The sequence below is a fragment of the Polypterus senegalus genome, unplaced genomic scaffold, assembly GCF_016835505.1.
Source record: "Polypterus senegalus isolate Bchr_013 unplaced genomic scaffold, ASM1683550v1 scaffold_1875, whole genome shotgun sequence".
In the NCBI taxonomy this organism is placed as follows: domain Eukaryota; kingdom Metazoa; phylum Chordata; class Cladistia; order Polypteriformes; family Polypteridae; genus Polypterus; species Polypterus senegalus.
Window position 1 is genome coordinate 56,741 of NW_024379654.1, and position 15,760 is coordinate 72,500.

The window sequence follows — 15,760 nt, forward strand, 5'->3', positions numbered from 1 at the left end:
TAACCAGAAACTGGCCACTGTTCCTGTTATAGCACTGAAAGTGCAACTACTCCTTAATTTTACATATGTCAAGGAAAGTTGGAAAATGTGCCTTTAAAATGTTCTTATTAATAGAAGAGAATCTGCCTTCGTCTTTCCTCAGGGACACCCCAAGAAATTTAGACAAGATATTTCTTTACGACACTAGGCACCTAGGACATGCAACAAGAAACTATTCATGAAAACAATGCAGATCAAATCCCCTTACATGAGAAAATTTCAATAGTCATACCAAGAGCTAAGAAAAATTGGACATAAAGGAAGGAAAAACAAGTGTTTGAATCTGCATGCCTGGTAATCTAGGACATCCTGACTTTTTGTGTACCAGAAAAACTATAAATATTGATGAGATCATATAATATTTTAACTGTATATTTTGTTCTCTGATATACACCAGATTTTTACCCAAAGCATTTAATAATTAACTATTTAGGATCTATAGATACTATTCAATGGCATAGTGAAGTTTAAAAGAATATGCCATTTATTTGTGTGCTGATTGGTGCAAATTAAAATACAGACAAATGTGTTGTGCAAATTAACCTAAACGATAAGTCACTGCTCTGTTAATTTTAGTCTGTCTGGTATGTTGCATTGAACAATAGCACATGGGGTCTCCACCAACTGGTGTAATAAAAGGACGTCCATTTTGAATTTCAGTTGTAATGATGACTCAATATTATTATTTATCTTCAGAAACTTTTCTCTAAAAATACACACCCAGATGACAGAGAACCATTTTCGGAAATGGAGACAGAAACAGGGCATGACCAATAACCATAAACCTAAGGTTGCTCCTGTTAGTAAATGAAATGTACAACTACTGCATAATCTACATGTGTCACAGAAAGGTGGAATCTGTGTCTTTTAAATGTTCTCAGAAAGAAAGACAATCTGCCCATCCATCTCCCCAAGAACACCCCAAGCATTGAGACAATAAAGTGCTTTGCACCACTTTGCACAGGACACGTATAAAGAAACTATAGATAAAAATAACGCAGATCAAATCTGGCAAAAAAAGAAAATTACAATAGTCTTACTGAGAGCAAAGAAAAGTTAGAATACCAATATGTAATGATCTCAAGGAATAACAATAAACAAATCAATAATTATAAAAGACCCTATAAAGCTTTAGGCAGACACTGCAAAAGATTACAGAGCCCTAAATGATTCATCTGTTATACAAAATGTTGATATTCACTTTTGAATACTTGATGCTGAAGAAGCACTCCAAGTGATTATTAGAGCTTCCTGAATCTGTATAACTGACAAAGAACTAGAAGATGTAATTCTGCTGAGTGGCTTCTACATTTTTTAAAAAAGTACACTCATTTCTTCTGGTTTTATTTATTTTGTTTTTTTATTTTTTTTATTCTTTTGCACAGGAAAATGGTCAACAGACAAATCACTTATAACACCGAACATACACATTTGAAATTAACAAGTTAACAAGTTAATTCAATAGTTGCTAAGGAGACATTTCTACTCTAGCTTGCGGCCTGGCATGAATAAACTTGTAAACACACTTGCTTGTTGCATTAACAGCTGCCTGTCTCAAATCTGTTTGACTTTCACATGTGAACAATTATTTCACTGCTATTGAATATTATTTTTAGAATCGTAATAAGTATATTACTAACCGTAATTTTTGAACCTGGCCAAGGACTAGCCAGGTAGGTCATTGACATATGGTAACAAAAAGAAGGTACACAGAACAGGGACACATTTATTAATTTTGATTCAACATTGATTCATTCACGTTGAACAACCTTTTGTCAATGCTCATTTAAGTCTTCTCACCCTGAGAATTAGCTGACAAGGTAGGATTGCTTTGCCAGTGCAGAAGCTAAAAATGAAGTGGGAACCTCATTTCTCAAAGGCTGGATGCTGAGACATCAGGCTAGGAGGTGACTTTAATGGCAGTAAACCAGAAAGAGAAATGATAATATGTAGCATAGCTGCATAGGCAGAGGACAGAAAACCTTCTTCAGAAATGGAGTTAGAAACAGTTGAAGACTGGCCACTGTTTCTTTTATTGCACTGAAAGTGCAACTACTACTTAATCTTACATTTGTCAAGGAAAGTTGGAAAATGTGCCTTTTAAATGTTATGAAAAAAAAAGAGAATCTGCCTTTGTCTCTCATCAGGGACACCCCAAGAAATTTAGACAAGACATTTCTTTACGACACTAGGCACAGAGGACATCCATCAAAAAACTATTCATGAAAACAATTCAGATCAAATCCCCCAACATCAGAAAACTGCAACAGTCATACTGAGAGCTAAGAATAATATACTTGAACATCACTCACTAATTAGAGTCTCCCAATTTGTATAACTGATAAAGAAGTAGGAGATGACTTCTGGAGAATACCTTCCAAGTCAGAAGAGTAAAGTTAATAAAAATAATTCATTATGTCAACACTGCCCTCCACTTTCAGTTGAATTGGAACAGAACAATGAAAGTAAAAGTTTTTTTATTTCAAATTACAGACATACTCTGCCTCACAGTTAAAGTTAAAAAAACTTAAAAATAAATCCAATACAGATCAATGTCAAAGATGCCAAATATTTGATTATTCAGCCAATATGTGATGCAACAAATTTAGATGTGTTAATTGTGCAGAACAACAAGACCAGGAAACAGCAGCAAGGCAACAAAAAAACACAACAAACAGGAAATAACAGAAAAACCCTGCTAGCAGTCCTTCACGGATAACTTCTAGAATTGCTTTACTGATGTAACCACCACTTTAACGGCAGAACAACTGGAGAACAACTGGATGAAGCGATACTACTAAAACTCTCTCCCATCGTCTTCTTTTTATTCATCCTCTTCATCTTTTCCCATTACTGTGTGGGGTCAATGTGCTTGATCAACCTCCTTTAAGCAGCTTTCATGTGCAAATGGAGCTCCAAATGTGCTATTCATGGACCTGATAAAGCTGATGTTATTGCTTTGTGTTTGCAACTGCAATGTGCCTCTAACTTTACAGGAGCAAACATTGGAAACAAAATCACCCATCATAATCTACACAAGAAACACCAAGACAAAATACATTTTGCCACACCAAATAATAAGAAAATACTTCTGGAAACAAACATCAAGAAAGCAGCAGCAGCATTCCCAGCAAATCCCTAAGATATCTGCCTGTAAATACTAGCATGGAAACTACAAATATTGCTAATGCTTCAATAACATTTGCATAATTCCCTAAGAGCTGGAAAAATGTAAAATTTGGAAGTGGCTGCTGGGGACAGTGACTTTGAAGGAAGGGCTATGTAACATCACTGAGAAGTTGAAATAGCCAGGGATGAGTTACCAACAGTATGAGCTTGCATTCTATATTACAAATGAGAAGCATCAAAGCCAATGGCAGGTGAGCCTATAATACCAGCAAGCCAACAATGATGTAAATAGAAAGAGCAGCCATTTAAAGAAAGTCACCTAATGTAAAGGACAAATGAATCTATTCTGGCACTTGATACCAGTGCTGCAATATTTTTATTGTTTCAATTTCTATTTTCTAAGTTTTATTGTTTTAGAGGAACTTTTTTTTTCATTGTTTCACATTTTTTCCAACTATATTCTTAGGACCCAATGGTAGGATGAACTACTACAGAGACACCAGCAATCGTTAATACAGTGCATCCGGAAAGTATTCACAGTGCATCACTTTTTCCACATTTTGTTATGCCATCCATCCATCCATCCATTTTCTAACCCACTGAATCCGAATACAGGGTCACGGGGGTCTGCTGGAGCCAATCCTAGCCAACACAGGGTACAAGGCAGGAACCAATCCAGGGCAGGGTGCCAACCACATTTTGTTATGTTACAGCCTTATTCCAAAATGGATTAAATTCATTTTTTTCCTCAGAATTCTACACACATCACCCCATAATGACACAGTGAAAAACGTTTACTTGAGGTTTTTGCAAATTTGTTTAAAATAAAAAAAACTGAGAAATCACATGTACATAAGTATTCACAGCCTTTGCTCAATACTTTGCCGATGCGCCTTTGGCAGCAACTACAGCCTCAAAGTCTTTTTGAATATGATGCCACAAGCTTGGCACACCTATCCTTGGCCAGTTTCGCCCATTCCTCTTTGCAGCACCTCTCAAGCTCCATCCAGTTGGATGGGAAGCGTCGGTGCACAGCCATTTTAAGATCTCTCCAGAGATGTTCAATCGGATTCAAGTCTGGGCTCTGGCTGGGCCACTCAAGGACATTTACAGAAGTGTGCTGAAGCCACTCCTTTGACATCTTGGCTTTGTGTTTAGGGTTGTTGTCCTACTGAAAGATGAACTGTTGCCCCAGTCTGAGGTCAAGAGCGCTCTGGCGCAGGTTTTCATCCAGGATGTCTCTGTACATTGCTGCAGATATCTTTCCCTTTATCCTGACTAGTCTCCCAGTTCCTGCGCTGAAAAACATCCCCACAGCATGATGCTGCCACCACCATGCTTCACTGTAGGGATGGTATTGGCCTGATGATGAACGGTGCCTGGTTTTCTCCAAACGTGACGCCTGGCATTCACACCAAAGAGTTCAATCTTTGTCTCATCAGATCAGAGAATTTCGTTTCTCATGGTCTGAGAGTCCTTCAGGGGCTTTTGGCAAACTCAAGGCGGGCTGTCATGTGGCTTTTACTAAGGAGTGGCTTCTGTCTGGCCACTCTACCATACAGGCTTTATTGGTGGATTGCTACAGAGATGGTTGTCCTTCTGGAAGGTTCTCCTCTCTCCACAGAGGACCTCTGGAGCTCTGACAGAGTGACCATCGGGTTCTTGGTCACCTCCCTGACTAAGGCCCTTTTCCCACAATTGCTCAGTTTAGAAGGCTAGCCAGCTCTAGTAACAGTCCTGGTGGTTTCGAACTTCTTCCATTTAAAGATGATGGAGGCCACTGTGCTCATTGGGACCTTCAAAGCAGCAGAAATATTTCTGTAACCTTCCGCAGCTTTGTGCCTCGAGACAATCCTGTCTCGGAGGTCTACAGGCAATTCCTTTGACTTCATGCTTGGTTTGTGCTATGACATGAACTGTCAACTGTGGGACCTTATATAGACAGGTGTTGCCTTTCCAAATCATGTCCAATCAACTGAATTTACCACAGGTGGACTCCAACTAAGATGCAGAAACATCTCAAGGATGATCAGGGAAAACAGGATGCACCTGAGCTCAATTTTGAGCGTCATGGCAAAGGCTATGAACACTTATGTACATGAGATTTCTCAGTTTTTTATTTTTAATAAATTTGCAAAAATCTCAAGTAAACCTTTTTCATGTTGTCATTATGGGGTATTGTGTGTAGAATTCTTAGGAAAAAAATGAATTTAATCCATTTTGGAATAAGGCTGTAACATTAAAAAATGTGGAAAAAGTGATGAACTGTGAATACTTTCCGGATGCACTGTAATTGCTTTATTGAATGATTTGCCACCTGGATTCTCCCACTGTATAGCCAGGAGAAACATGCACTGTCCAGAAGTGCAGTGCAGCTTCCAGTAGCACAGAGTCCTCCACAGTAGTCGTAGATACTCTTCAAAGAAGGGGTCTGCAAGGTTGTAGTGATGGGAGTCTCATGAACAATTTGTTCTTTTTGAATGACTATTTTAAGGGAATCGAATCAGTCTGCAAGCATGAAGAAATTAAATCAGTGGTGTTCAATGGGAGAGCGAAAGTATACACTTGTCTTGTGTAAAGTCATTAGTGTCTTTCATTTTGCTGACGCTGGCAAATGTTTAAAGCACATGCTCTAAAACTGCTTGACTCATGAGTTTCTACTCACTTCACTTATAATTCTTTTGAGCTGAAAATATAATATTAGTGAACAAAAACTCCATCATTGACGATTCTCATTCATCATACAAGTACAATACAGTAAAAACACATTTACTGTATATTAGAATGTACTGAGGTTTCGTACAATTCATTATTGCAATTTTAAAACTATTAATTTTTTTCACTTTACATAAGTATTATCATACACGTGTGCATGGGAGGCAGCTAAGGGGCTCAGAAGAAGGTAATTCTTGGTCAGACCCGAAATTGGCACTGTGCACTAATCCTTTCTCTTATCTCCCCACACCCCAAATATGGGAAATTCCACCTGGCTCTCAGGACGACGTCACTTCTGGATACACCCCAGAAGACATTGCCCGATGGCCTAATTTCTGGTTCTGGTCCCAAGATTCCTCCTCTTCCTGCTTTTCTACTATATATTGGCCATGTTTCCTAATCTGTTCAATTCTGTTGTGGACTATTGTCTGTAAAGACCTTGCATCAGCCTTTTTCTTGCAGTCAGCAGCCAATTCTCAATTATATGGTAGGCTGCCCCAAAACCTCTTTATTGTGTCAAGGTTTGATTATTACCACAGTATACACTTTTTAACAGCTCATTATCCGCACACGAGTCTCATGATTCATATTAATTTCATTACTGAACTGAATCTTGAGCCACAAATGAGTCACACGATTCTTGTTCACTTGTGATTCTGCAGCAAGATGCACACTTAATTATTTGTGGTTGATTTCCAGATGTAAACATTAACTAGACATGTTATGCAGACAAACCTCAGGTTAAACAGTAGCTTAATGTCTTCTTAAGTGAAATTGAAGTGGTTTGAAAATCAGATAACTCCATCATTACCATTCTCAATACAACAGCTTTTTTATGTTTTAGCCATCTGTTAATGCTTTAGCTGTAGTTTTCTATAGTGGCAATACAGTGACATAGTAGTTTTGTAGTTATTTATATAATACTAGCAGAACACCAGCGCTTCGCAGCGGAGAAGTAGTGTGTTAAAGAAGTTATGAAAAAGAAAAGCAAACATTTTAAAAATAACGTAAGATGATTGTTAATGTAATTGTTTTGTCATTGATATGAGTGTTGTTGTCATATCTATCTATTTATATCTATCTATTTATATATATCTGTATACATATATTATGAGGGGCCGTTCAGGAAAAAAGATTGGTTTGTAAATATATACATTGGTTCAGATATTTATATCGGTTCAGATACATTGGTTTGAATATATACATTGGTTTTAATACATCCATTCAGATATATATTTCGGTTCAAATATATACATTGGTTGGGATGTATTGGTTGAGATATATACATCGGTTTGAATACATCCGTTCAGATATATACATTGGTTTAGATACATTGGTTGAAATATATATAAATTGGTTTGCATAGATCCGTTCTGATATATATACATTGGTTGAGATACATCCGTTCAGATTTATACATTGGTTAAAATAGATTGGTTTAGATATATACATCGGTTCAGATACATCCGTTCTGATATATATATTGGTTCAGATAGATCGGTTCAGATATATACATTGGTTGGGATTTATGGGCAGGCACAACGCGGTCACCCATGTTTAGCATCTCCCTTTTGCTTCATCATTGCTTCAACACTGTTGTAATTATTGTGAACATTTTATACAAGCAGCATACGCTTGTCTGTCGCGTTTTGTTTCGTAAGCCCTATTTGTTGGGGCCCTCGATTTCAAAGCACTTTTTTTCCTTTCATTATTTAAAACACTCGCGCAGATACCCGCCTCTTCGCCTCGCTCCGTCCCGCCCCGGCTCATTGTACCCGCCTCACTCGCTCCCTCTTGTCCCTCCCATGACAGATTCTTCTCAAAAGCAGAGTTACTAGAAAGCATTAATCACAACCACAGTACGTCCCATTTTTTCACCTCCTCAGACGCTGGTTTATCATTGGTGGAAAGCCGCCTGGTGACATCTGTTATTCCGTATTGGTAGCATTTCATTAAAGGGCGATCTGCTTCAGCAAGGAACTTAGTCCTGTTTGCTGAAAGGATTTTATGAAGGAAAACACTGGAGTTGCTCTGTTTCTTTAAATGTTCATCAGGGATCAAAATGACCAGAATATTCCCGCATCACAAATAACTGATGTTTAACTATTTTTATAGTAAAACTAACAAAACCACACACAAGCACGTACACGCTCACACACACACTCACACTCACAAATCGTGGGTCGACGTACTACTGATTAAGCGTATCTGTCAAGGACGATTATTTTTTCACCCCATAAAACAGATTCTTCTCAAAAGCTGAGTTACCAGGAAGCATTGAGTGCAACCGCAGTACCTCCCATGTTTTCACCTCAACAGACGCTGGTTTATCATTGACCGAAAGCCGCCCGGTGATTTCTGTTATTCCGTATTGGCAGGCATTTCATTTAAAGGCGATCTGGTTCAGCAAGGAACTTAGTCCTGTTTGCTGAAAGGATGTTATGGAGGAAAACACTGGAATAGCGCTGTTTCTTCTGAATGTTTATCAGTGATCAGGGACCAGAATGATCAGAATATTCCTGCTTCACAAATAACTGAGGTCTGTTTTTATTGTAAAACTGAGAAAACCAAACACACGCGCGTACACAACACAAATACTCAAACTCACACATCGTGGGTCGCACATACTGCTGATTAAGTGTATCTGTCACGGACGATCATTTTTTCACCCAATAAAACTTTAGTTCGTCAAAGTTAGAAAGCAGCGGTGATTTCTATTATTCCTTATTGGCAGCATTTAATTTAAAGATGATTCACTTCAACAAGGTGAAAGAGTCTCTTATTTTGATAGGGCGATCTTTTTAGGCTTAAGCATTTTTGATTGACTTACAAAAGAAAATAGCTATTACTTACCCGTAGTGCTCAAAATTATAATGCGCGTATCTATAAGGAAGAGGTGGTGGTAAGATTGCTGACTCGCAGTTAAATGATCACTGGTTTGTGTCCGGGGGGCTTCCTTTCTGTTATTTTATTTATTTACTTATTTATTTTACAAATTGCTTTGAGTAGTAAGAAATGTAAGGAATTAATAACAATAATAATAATAGTATTATTATTATTATTATTATTATTATTATTATTATTATACGTGTGAATGCATGATCAAATTCAGCCGCTGCGTAGTGGGGTATGAATAAGGACAATACCACGAGTTCATTGAAATAATTACACAGCAAGGTGCACACGCAATGCAAACATAATGTGTATATTATTGAAGTAAAGGTTCATATAAATTAATTATATTCAACTTTTTAACAAGTTGAGAGATGTCAACTGGTTAAAATGCACGAAATTATACATGTATTGCTTTATAGTCCACACATAGTGTATGTATATTATTAAAATAATGATGTAAAATTCCTATAAAATGGTATAGAATCTGCGTCGTAGACTTATTTTGTGTCAAATTTCTTCAAAGAAGTTTTTAATTAGTTTGCTTTAAAAAAATCTTACGGCAAACATGTGAACCGTTGAAAATCGCTGATCTTAATCAATTTGTTTTAGCGCATGCTCCGTGCAAAATGCTGTCATATCTGTTAATAAACATGCACGCACAGCGATGTCCTGATGTCTGCGTTCTAAGGCTGCAGGTAAATTAAACGCTATTGACGTTTTACTGGGGTGCTCTGTGATTGAGGGCGGACAGTAAACTTTGGTAAAATGATGAGCTCGTTAAAATAAATGTAGCAATCCATTGTCATGCTATAAGTGACAGCTTGCTCTTAAACATTTACACAGGTGGTTTTTCCTGGGAATAAAAAAGGGGGGAAAAATCCACGGGAAAGGTTTTGTTGTTGAACTCAAATTTCACCTCCGCCATGTGAGCCAATCAAAACTATTGGAATGAAATATACAGTAGTTCTATATAAATAAATAAATAAATTTCCTATCACACCCACCCTTTCACCTCCTGTACATTGGAGAGGATTCTCATTTTCACAGCAGGTGCAATTATCCTATAAAACACATAGGAGTTCTCTGCACCGTTTTTCATGGGAGATTAAAACTCATCAAATGTATTTAAAAAACTTTTAGCAGCCTGTGGCATTCCTTATCTGCTGTGGTCCATTACAAAATGAACACCAGGCAGTTACAATTGTGCACAGTTTCTTTAATAAGTCTATTAGACAGTCTTTTATAACGTTTTCATATCGAGTGTGTCTCTTAATCCCTTCTAGCAGAGGAGACACTTATTTCCACAGCTTGGTCTATGCTGTAGAAACGCGTGCCCCATCTTCTGCTTGTAAATTAACACTGGAATTACAAAACTGTCCATAGTTTATTTAAAGAGATTGAAGGAAGTCTTCTATATCACTTTTTGTTTACTATGTCCTTACTCATCCACTAATTAAAAAAATCAAGCGCTTACACTGTCTTTTTAAGTATGTCTATGAAAATCGCTGTGAGTAGCCAGAAAAATGCTATATAAATGTAATATATTATTATTATTATTATTTTGGTTTTTTAAATCCAAATAAACCTGATAGGACTTCTTCCAGGATATGTGCCACTCTAGGGTACCAACAAAGTCAAACTGATTAGGACATTTTGTGATCAGTTTGTTTAAAGTATATTAAACAAAATATAACTTTTCATCATCTTCTCATTTCTAATTTGGCATTTCAGGATACAGTACAGTATATACTGCAAATATACATTTAAATTGTAACCGCTGATAATTATTTACTGTGTGCTTGCGTTTTCCATAAAACAGCATCAATATGTGCACAAAGTATAAGTGATAAAACACACAAATTCTGACATTAGCATGACTGTTGAAGGAAAAACATGTATTAGAAAGTATTCTATGGAGTTTTCATAAATTAATCAAACCTTTTGAGTTTTCTTAATATATTTTGTAATCAGGTTTTAAATTTTTTTTTATTTTTACTGCCACTTCACAGATCAACAATCCCCAACATGGTCACTGTCAGAATAAGTCTTTTAACTTTTTTCCTGTGTCCATTAATACATTTTCTTGGTTTCACTACCCATCTGAAAGAGTTGGCATCAGGTTGGGTGGCACTTTTAAACTGTAGTAGTATGAGCAAGCGTCAGTGTGGTAAGCACTAGTTTGGCATTTCTTTCCGTCTCATTTTTTGTCCTGGGCCCAAGCCTGTAAATCTCTTTTGTAAATGGGTGGCTTGGATAGAGGACAGATACCAACAATTTTCAAGGCTATATTAAAACAATACTAAAAGATATTTGTGTATGTGTGTTGTAGTGCCCCATGTTGTAAGTGTTAGATCCATTGAAGAAGTCAACTTAAACAAAGAAAATGTACATTTTACAGGCTTGTTTGAAGTGTTTTACATTATAACCATATTTTTAATTGCTGCGTGAATATAATTTTTTAAAGAGGATGACCTTTACTATTGTCAAAAAAGACAAGCAGAGCAACAGGAGGAATATGAAAGTTATTTGTTGAGTTTAGGAGACAAAGGATACTTGTAAGGAAGTTCATGCCAGTGCTATTGGTGTACATTCTGGAATTTATAAAACTGCTGAAATTATTTCAAAAAAATGTTACTGGCCTGGTTTTATGCTGACATTAAAATGGCTACGTTTTCTGATAATTATAATCATTATTTTAATTAAAAGACTATAATTGTCAGAACAGATTCAATAAAATGTTTTAATATCTCAGTTGCTGTTTGTCGGACTCTTTAATTGACTTGTCCTACAAATGTGGATATTTGGTACTTCATTTGACAAATAATATGAATTTTTCCAAGTCTCATGTATTTCATATAGATAGATAATTAGATAGAACTTGTACTCTAAGGGAAAATGTGCTTCTTTTTTTAACAGAGGCTGAATGAATAAATAAATTAATATTAATATAATGAAAAACAGCCAATCCAATAAAATTGTCTAATGTTCATTCTGCAAGCAACAGTTGAAGCTCACAACTCTGACGCAAAAGCTCAGCTGTAGAAGTGAGTGTCCCTTTGAGTGGAGAGGATAATGGGACACAGTAGACTTGAAAGTGATATAGATGACTTTCAACAATCTTTTACCATGGATTTCAGACAATATTAGTTATCCAGGGTTCATTTTGAAAGCAGCAGACAGGGGCACACAAGCCCATGGATCTGCTCTAGCCATGGAAATGAGTGTTGCCTGTAGGGAATAGGATGCAAACACATAGTGGAGAAGATTATATAGAAAACTATATCTACAACCTTTTAAAATCAATTTTACATATTTTTAACTATCCGGTGTTCATTTTGTATAATCAGCAGTCAGAGGGCACACATTTTACAGCTCTACAGCAGCCATGGAAAATGAGCGTACCGACCAGTGGATGAGACATGCGTTTTCATTCCAATAGTTTTAATGACTCACATGGCTTGAGGTGAAATTTGAGTTCAAAAACAAAACATTTCCCGTGGATTTTTCCCCCTTTTTTATTCCCAGGAAAAAACACCTGTGTAAATGTTTAAGAGCAAGCTGTCACTTATAGCGTGACAATGGACTGCTACATTTATTTTAACGAGCTGTCTTTTAAATGTCTTTGTAAAGTGTTACTAGGTGTCGAGCAATGTATTATTATTACTGATATTTTACTAAATCTTACTATCCACGTTTCTTTGTTGATGATCCCCGTTGAAGAATTTTTTGGTAACAGAACAGTAAACACGCCAAAACGACTAAAAAACACAACTGACGACTGGTATTTTTCGATATCATTTTAACAAAGTTTACTGTCCGCCCTCAATCACAAAGCACCCCGGTAAAACGTCAATAGCGTTTAATTTACCTGCAGCCTTAGAACGCAGACATCAGGACATCGCTGTGCGTGCATGTTTACTAACAGATATGACAGCATTTTGCACGGAGCATGCGTTAAAACAAATTGATAAAGATCAGCGATTTTCTACGGTTCACATGTTTGCCGTAAGATTTTTTTAAAGCAAACTAATTAAAAACTTCTTTGAAGAAATTTGACACAAAATAAGTCTACGACGCAGATTCTATACCATTTTATAGGATTTTATATCATTATTTTAACAATATACATACACTATGTGTGAACTGTAAAGCAATCATGTATAATTTCGTGCATTTTAACCAGTTGACATCTCTCAACTTGTTAAAAAGTTGTATATAATTAATTTATATGAACCTTTACTTCAATAATATACACATTATGTTTGCATTGCGTGTGCACCTTGCTGTGTAATTATTTCAATGAACTCGTGGTATTGTCCCTATTCTTACCCCACTACGCAGCGGCTGAATTTGATCATGCATTCACACGTATATAATAATAATAATAATATAATAATAATAATAATAATAATAATAATAATAATAATAATTAATTATTAATTCCTTACGTTTTATAGCGCCTTTCTTACTACTCAAAGCAATTTGAAAAATAAATAGGTAAATAAATAAAATAACAGAAAGGAAGCCCCCTGGACACAAACCAGTGATCATTTAACTGCGAGTCAGCAATCTTACCACCACCTCTTCCTGTTAGATACGCGCATTATAATTTTGAGCACTAATTTTTATTTTATACTGTCATAAACAAATTACATCAAAAAGTTTTTTTAAAAAGGCAATTTGAAGCAAAGAGGGTAAGTAATAGCTATTTTCTTTTGTAAGTCAATCAAAAATGCTTAAGCCTTAAAAACGATCGCCCTGTCAAAATAAGAGACTCTTTCACCTCGTTGACGTGAATCATCTTTAAATTAAATGCTGCCAATAAGGAATAATAGAAATCACCTCGCTGCTTTCTAAATTTGACGAACTAAAGTTTTATTAGGTAAAAAAAATGATCGTCCGTGACAGATACACTTAATCAGCAGTATGTGCGACCCACGATGTGTGAGTTTGAGTATTTGTGTTGTGTATGCGCGTGTTTGGTTTTCTCAGTTTTACAATAAAATAGACATCAGTTATTTGTGAAGCAGGAATATTCTGATCAATCTGGTCCCTGATCACTGATAAACATTCAGAAGAAACAGTGCTATTCCAGTGTTTACATCCATAACATCCTTTCAGCTAACAGGACTAAGTTCCTTGCTGAACCAGATCGCCCTTTAATGAAATGCTGCCAATACGGAATAACAGAAATCACCGGGCGGCTTTCGGTCAATGATAAACCAGCGTCTGTTGAGGTGAAAAAAATGGGAGGTACTGCGGTTGCGATCAATGCTTCCTGGTAATTCAGCTTTTGAGAAGAATCTGTTTTATGGGGTGAAAAATAATCGCCCTTGACAGATACGCTTAATTAGTAGTACGTGCGACCCATGATTTGTGAGTTTGTGAGTGTGTGTGGTTTTGTTCGTTTTACTATAAAAACATCAGTTAAACATCAGTTATTTGTGATGCGGGAATATTCTGGTCATTTTGATCCCTGATCAACATTTAAAGAAAGAGAGCAACTCCAGTGTTTTCCTCCATAACATTCTTTCAGCAAACAGGACTAAGTTCCTTGCTGAAGCAGATCGCTCTTTAATGAAATGCTGCCAATACGGAATAACAGATATCACCGGGCGGCTTTCCACCAATGATAAACCAGCGTCTCATGAGGTGAAATATGGGAGGTACTGCGGTTGCGATTAATGCTTTCTAGTAACTCTGCTTTTGAGAAGAATCTGTCATGGGAGGGACAAGAGGGAGCGAGTGAGGCGGGTACAATGAGCCGGGGCGGACGGAGCGAGGCGAAGAGGCGCGTATCTGCGCGAGTGTTTTAAATAATGAAAGGAAAAAAAGTGCTTTGAAATCGAGGACCCCCAACAAATAGGGCTTACGAAACAAAACGCGACAGACAAGCGTATGCTGCTTGTATAAAATGTTCACAATAATTACAACAGTGTTGAAGCAATGATGAAGCAAAAGGGAGATGCTAAACATGGGTGACGCGTTGTGCCTGCCCATAAATCCCAACCAATGTATATATCTGAACCGATCTATCTGAACCAATATATATATCAGAACGGATGTATCTGAACCGATGTATATATCTAAACCAATCTATTTTAACCAATCTATATATTTAAACCAATGTATATCAACCAATATATATATCTCAACCAATGTATATATTTGAACGGATGTATTCAAACCGATGTATATATCTCAACCAATACATCCCAACCAATGTATATATTTGAACCGAAATATATATCTGAATGGATGTATTAAAACCAATGTATATATTCAAACCAATGTATCTGAACCGATATAAATATCTGAACCAATGTATATATTTACAAACCAATCTTTTTTCCTGAACGGCCCCTCATAATATATATATATATATATATATATATATATATATATAAAATATACCTACACACGCTTGGCGGAGAAGTAAAAGAAAAGGAAACATTTTAATAATAACGTAACATGATTGACAATTTAATTGTTTTGTCATTGTCATGAGTGTTGCTGGCATATATATATATATATATATATATATATATACACACACACAGACACATATATAAACATATATATACATATACATATATACAAATATAGATATATCTATACTAATAAAAGGCAAAGCCCTCACTCACTCACTCACTCACTCACTCATCACTAATTCTCCAACTTCCCATGTAGGTAGAAGGCTGAAATTTGGCAGGCTCATTCCTTACAGCTTACTTACAAAAGTTGGGCAGGTTTCATTTCGAAATTCTATGCCTAATGGTCATAACTGGAAGGTATTTTTCTCCATTAACTGTAATGGAGTTGAGCTGCAATGACGTGAGGGGCGGAGTTAGATGTGACATCATCACGCCTCCCACGTAATCCGTGAACTGACTGTCAATGCAGTGCGTAGAAAACCAGGAAGACCTCCAAAAGCGCTTAAGAAAACATGCATTATATAATTGAGAAGGCAGCGAAACAATAA